The 6103-nt window shown below is 38.0% G+C and overlaps 1 protein-coding gene across 3 annotated transcripts in view; it reads right to left on the bottom strand.

Moving 5' to 3' along the window:
• Nucleotides 1-1308: 1308 nt before the first annotated feature.
• The window catches only part of DSEL (dermatan sulfate epimerase like), an 11292-nt gene continuing 6497 nt past the window's right edge, over nt 1309-6103 (bottom strand). The window contains exon 3 of one of the 3 annotated variants that reach the window (XM_032422741.1): nt 1309-5974. The gene's annotated coding sequence lies outside the window, so the exon portion shown is untranslated. Of the gene's footprint in view, nt 5975-6018; nt 6034-6103 lie in introns of those variants that run through there. The other 2 variants (XM_032422742.1, XM_032422743.1) reach the window with 2 other exon arrangements.

The raw sequence follows: 6103 nt of genomic DNA, 5'->3' as shown, positions 1-6103 counted from the left end.
AATGGGAGATTTAAAATTAAGAAAGTTGCCCAAAACCTCACAGCTGGTCAGTATTTACTGACCTAGGGCTTAGTGTTCAGTTTTTTTTTTTTTTTTTTTTCTAATTCCAAAGCTCATGTAATATATAAAAGTCTTATATCAATGTAACATTTTAACAGAAATGACCTTCTTCAAATTAAGAAAGGAAATGGGGGAAGGTACAAACAAGGCCAGTGGAAGACCCCCCAGGGGTCGGCTTTTAGTTATTCAGAAAAAACCTTATGCCTCTTATGGTAATGGGACTCTGCCAAGTTGTTATGTGTGTATACAAGCATGTTCCTTTCTATTCACGTGTTCAACAATGGGGTATTTTTGAGTTTTATAATTAGTGTTGGGTAGAAGACAAAGTCATAAATGAATGTGTGTGCAATTCAGTTTATTTTGGTAAATCTGGAGAAATAACCACAAATTTGTTGGTGCTCATAAGCTCACTGTAAGCATGTTGTGCCCTGTTAGCATTGAATTAGCCATAAGGCTCAGGTTAATGTCTGATACGAAAAGTAAAACCACCTGACTTTTATTAATTGCATTCTTTATATGCATTTATCTTTTTATGGGTATCTAATGAAAGCAATTTCATCACTTCTTGCTTGTATTACTGTGTTCTTTTACATATAAATAAATCGTCCCTTCAAAGTTTTGTGAAATATCACATTAAGGCATCAAATTAAAAAGGTTTAATATACTTAAAATAGCCGTATTTTTAAATCTCATGTACTTTAAACAAATCTACAATAAAATCAATCTTTTGGAACAAAGTGAAGGAATAAATGAATACATAATTAAAACAATAAATAAATACTAGAAAAACTGGACAATATTCTTTCACTGTAGTACAATAAGGGTGTAGAGCATTATTTGCATCATGCAATAAATAAGGTAAGAAGTGTGTTATGTATTGTGCATAGAGGGGTGCTAGATTTTAATGCAGGGATCAGGGAGTTTATATTGCTCATGTTCTAAATAAGAAAAGTACAGTGATTGGGAGCCAAACTGTTCAAAAAAAAAAAAAAAAAGAATGAAGAGCATCATAAATGTCACCTATGTGTGAAAGTTTGCTTCCTTAAACCATTAAGAACAATGTATATATCCCAAATAGAGAGGAAGACAACATATGGGAAAACATCACATATCTCAGACATTTGAAAACCTGAAACATGTAGGTAAAATTCAACATCAGTGTTACTACACTTCAAAGAAAAATTACATTTGATCTTAAGAGAGCGCAATCCTAGGGAAAAAAAAAAAAAAAAAAAAGATTTGCTCAAATTATAATTTATCTTTTTTCTCAAGTTTTAACTACAGTAAGATTTCAAAGAGATTTTAAATAGTTCACAGAATAATTAACACAATTGTTATAGGAGTGATTCTCCCTGTACACCTTACTTTCTGTGTTCTAAGTTCTTTCCTCCCTCCCCCCCCCCCTCCCTCCTTTCCTTTTTTTCTCTTTCCCTCCCTTCCTGCTGTTATTATTTACATCGTGGAGGAAAGACCAGATTTTTTTTTTCCTAAAATGAATTCTACTTGAATATATTTGTTAGTCACAGATTTGACACGAGTAGGCACTTCCATTTGGTGTAGACTTCTTTGAGCTAGAAACATTGTGAAATGCAAATGTGTTTCTCTCTAGTCCTCACTAGACTGTCCGCTCCATAGATTTTTGTTCCCTGCTGCATCCCCCAGTATTGACACTGTGCCTGGCACTGCGGGTCTGGAGGCACTCAGAGAGGAGGGACAGGGAAAGATGTTATTGGTCAGCTGGACTCTGGATGAAAAACATGGTGTTGTCTTTCTGTCATTACTAGCAATGATCGGTACGCACACCAGTCAGACCATACTCACATATTCTTTTCTCTTCAGAGCATCTCTTGATATTCACCTACAACCAAATTTCTTTGTTGTGAATAGTGTTAGGGTAGTTAAGTGAGTGGGAATGGGGAGAGAGCAAGTGTTGGTTTTGTTCTATTTGCACTACCCTTTTGGAAAAGCTACTCATTAATGGGATGTCCCATGACAACTAGAGCCAAAACCTAATTAAGAAAAAATAGGTGGTGATCTCCATCCAAGTTTACCAAGCATAACTTCCTCTAACTCAATATATGACTCTCTTTCCTCACAACGACCATTTCAGAAATAAACCATGTCTACTGCAAAAGAGACAACAATTTTCGGTGTCTTTCCTCGGGTGATAATCACTAACTGGCATGCCCCCCTTTCTCCGCTTCTTAATGAATTCCTATTAGCTTTGAAGTCTGGAAGGACTGCCAATTCCTCACACAGCAGGGTCAGTCAACTGATTTTTCTGTTCTTCCCTCACACTAGTATCTCAATAGTAGATACCCAAAAAGTATAGCGAATAAATGAACTGATGAATTGTAAATCCATTAAAAATTCCCTTACAAAAATGCACTTCCTAGAGAGATAATAGGGGTTTCAAATTTATTTGTAAAATAAGTACCGTATAGAGTTGTTGTGAGGATTGTAACGAGACATATAAAAACCTTACAGTTCGACGCATAGCACATCAGAGACTAATTCACTATATATGCTTCTCTTTTTTTAAAAAAAGTCTTCACTATGCCAACCCTGCACACCAAACTTAGAACATCTCACATAACCTTCTTCATGAGTAATGCATCATGCAGCACAGAGATCTCACCAATGGCCGCAGGGGCAGATGCAGAGCACAGGTGCATAGTACAGGGATGCTCTTGCCATTTCGTAAGTGGGATGATGTGTGCAGAAGACAGAAATGAGTCCAAGTCAGAGACAGACCTGGGATTAAGTCAGGAAAGAAGAGGCTAGCTCATCACTTAATGGAGGAAGTTTTGTGGCTGAAATCCTGAGGCTGAATGTCAGTATTCAGTGTACTCCACATTTCAAGTCCCTGCCTTCTCGGCTCTATATAAAATCCTCATAGTTACCCAAAGATCTAAAGAGAGCTATTATAAAATTATCCCAACCATAGCCAAGTTGCTTTTAGCTTATTTATTTATTAATAGTGGAGTTTTGTTATACGTACAGTGCCAGGGTAAGCTAGTTTATGATCTTCAGTCTATCTTTTCTTCACTGAATAACTGGGTAAGTGTGAAAGAAAAAACAAACAAAAACAAAAATGAAATTCTCTATGGTTTGGAAGCATTAGCTGAACCTATCTCTGGAAACAGAATTAAATATGTATACGTTACGTGGACTAAATATAACACAAGCTCATGTAAATTATAGCTCAAGCATCTACAAGTTAATTACAGAATATTAGAATCTATTGTTTGAAGTTCCTATCATCCTTTGTGCAAAAATTCAGTCATTTAGTTCTTAGAATATTATTTGAATTTTCCTGCCAACATGAAGGGAATAATGACACTAGTGAGATAATGAAAGAAATTGCCTTAGCAGACATTTTTATATGTATTAGACATGGTTTAGCTAACATTTAAATAAGCAGTAAATGGCCCACATATTAAATTCCTTGACATATCCTATATTAGGCATCCTTATCTCTGGAAATGGTATTTATGTATTGCCTTCTATTTACATTTTTCCTAAATTAATCAGTGAATATTTTTCTAATTATCATCAATCAAGCCAATCAAACGTAGTGATTTAAAAACCATTGCTAATGTCTACTCACAGGTAATTGGATATCCTTTACATAACAAGAATGGCTGAGATCTTCAAGGATGCACCCAAAAGTACTGATAAACAACGTTAGTCAAAAGTAAGTGGCAGAGGGGTAACATTTCCACAAAAGGAAAAGTCTTCAGGATGCCCTAGTGCGGGTGGAGGGGTGCTGCTTCTTTGAATGCATTTGCTGAAGGTTTTGTGGCAAGTCTCTGCCATTGCTTGGGAGTTTAACATCCCGTTCTTGTCAGGCATTTACTAATTCTTCTCTGTTGATTTAAAAAGACAGCCAATCAAATGTCTAATATTTGGGGTCTAGATCTAATATGTATGTTTTATTTATTTATAGGCCTTTATTAAGAGGTGCTTTTCTAATATGTACATTTTCTTGTCATTTGCTTAAAACTTGTGCCTTTCTAGGTTTCTATCAATTAAATTTAAGCATACTCATAAATCCATCTTGCTTTTCCTGAAGAGAGTCTTCCACTTCCTATCCTCTCCAGAATTTCATTAAACTCAATTCTGGATATGGCGTTATTTTTTCATCCTAAGTGAGTAATTTGCATTATTTCAAACTTTTGAGAAGCATATTATTAACCATTGCATTTGTTACCCTTGTCAGCAAAACTGTCTTCTTTTAATTTCAAGACCTAAATTCTATTATTTTAGTAACAGTTTTTATCCCAATTAGGCCTAAGTTTGGGGAAGTTAATAAAGAAAGGGGTTAATTTTACAGAGAAGACAGGTGTTTCCTTTAGAAGTGTCACATAGTGACAATCATCCCTTTAATGATTTTCAAGATGACAAGAATAAAATTAAGTGTGGAGGCTATTGGAATTTTTCTGAAGCTAACACCCTAAGGATGCAGGACCTGGATGTTCTGGGAGTTAGTCACCTCAGGTATTATGATTATAAGGCAAGGGGTCCCAAGCATGAACATCTGCGTGCAGATCCGACGGCTGGGTCATCCTTCACCCATAATGTTCCTCACAGGGGAATCTGCAGACAGAGGTCTCTTCCAGCAGACTTTCCCTTGGGGTGGGGGGAGGTGAGTACAGTGCCAGGGAAACTCATCTTGGCATCGCTGTGTGGGGGTGAAAGTTAGGATACACTGTGGAGATCACTTTGGTAAATGTGTCCCTTTCTTCAGCTATCATTAACATGTCCCCATGCTCATTCACACAACTGCTTTTTTTCGTTTTCCCCACCTCTCCTCCGATTCCTCCACATAGTCCACCTGGTTCTCTCCTTCCCCCTGGGGGTGTTTCTGCAATATTAACAGGCAGTGATTCGGCTTCTGCACACGTGTAAGTCTTACCTTAGTCAGACCTGCTATTACTGCCAACCCAAAGGCTTTTGATTTGATCTGATTTGAGATCACACATCCTGGGAATTGAAAGCCAACCCTGAGACTATGACCAGTAATGGGAAGAGTGTTATCATCCATGCAGCAATTTTACATGCTTGTTGATAACCCTGAGATAGGTAGAATAACCTTCCTTGAGAATACCTGTGTAGACTCAGGTCTTCAGCTGCCCTCTCAACCTATACTGATACAATACGATTTTTCATTCATTTTTGACTTTGCAGAGAGAAAGCAGGGAGAGCGGAGGGAAGGAAGTAAGCTGGGGGAGGAGGAGCGGTCTGCATTCACACTATAATGGAAGAAAAATGACAGCCAAGTTAGATTTAGCTGGAATGGAACATATCCACAGCCTTATCACTCTGGAGGCACATTTTGACATAATAACAAACTACTGAGAAAGAACCACTTTTATCTAGGTCAGAAGGACAGACTCCCAAGTGTTGGAGAGCTTGGGGAAATGACAGTCTGAAACGTCGGGAAGACTGCAATCTGTACAGAGATTTTCATCAGGTCTCGACACCGCCTAATGGTTTTCGTCCAGTGTGCGGTAATTACTCCCCCGGCTTATAACGGCATCTAACGGCGTGGCATTTTGATTTCAGAGCCTACCAAAATAAAATGAACCAGATTTTATGACGACTACATTTATAATAAGATGCAGATGGTGAAAGAAACAGATGCCTCTGACGTCATCTCCCATTTGCCTGTAACTTTTGCACACACTGGCGGTCTGCAAACTCATTCAAAGGGACGCAGGATCAGCTGGGCAGGTTTCCAGTTCTGTTTCCAGGCTAAAAAAACACTAGCAGCAGTGGTACTGCTTTCTCTGAGTCATACGGTGAGGATTCCACAAAAAGAAATTCAATTCTAAGTGCGATTCTTTAATGCAAAATTAATCATCAGGGGAAAAAAAAATCCCCACAAATGTCGGGACTTCAGCACTCAGTACTAATGGGTTGTTTTGCATGACAGTGACAGAAAGGACAGGGTGTGAGGGGTGGGAACAGCTTCAAGGAGGCGAGGGGGGGAGAGAGAGAGAGAGAGAGAGAGAGAGAGAGAGAGAGAGAGAGAGAGAGA

Source organism: Phoca vitulina, unplaced genomic scaffold (assembly GCF_004348235.1).
Source record: "Phoca vitulina isolate PV1807 unplaced genomic scaffold, GSC_HSeal_1.0 scaffold27, whole genome shotgun sequence".
In the NCBI taxonomy this organism is placed as follows: domain Eukaryota; kingdom Metazoa; phylum Chordata; class Mammalia; order Carnivora; family Phocidae; genus Phoca; species Phoca vitulina.
The sequence above is the reverse complement of the archived record's forward strand: the minus strand, read 5'-3'. Positions and strand labels throughout refer to the sequence as shown.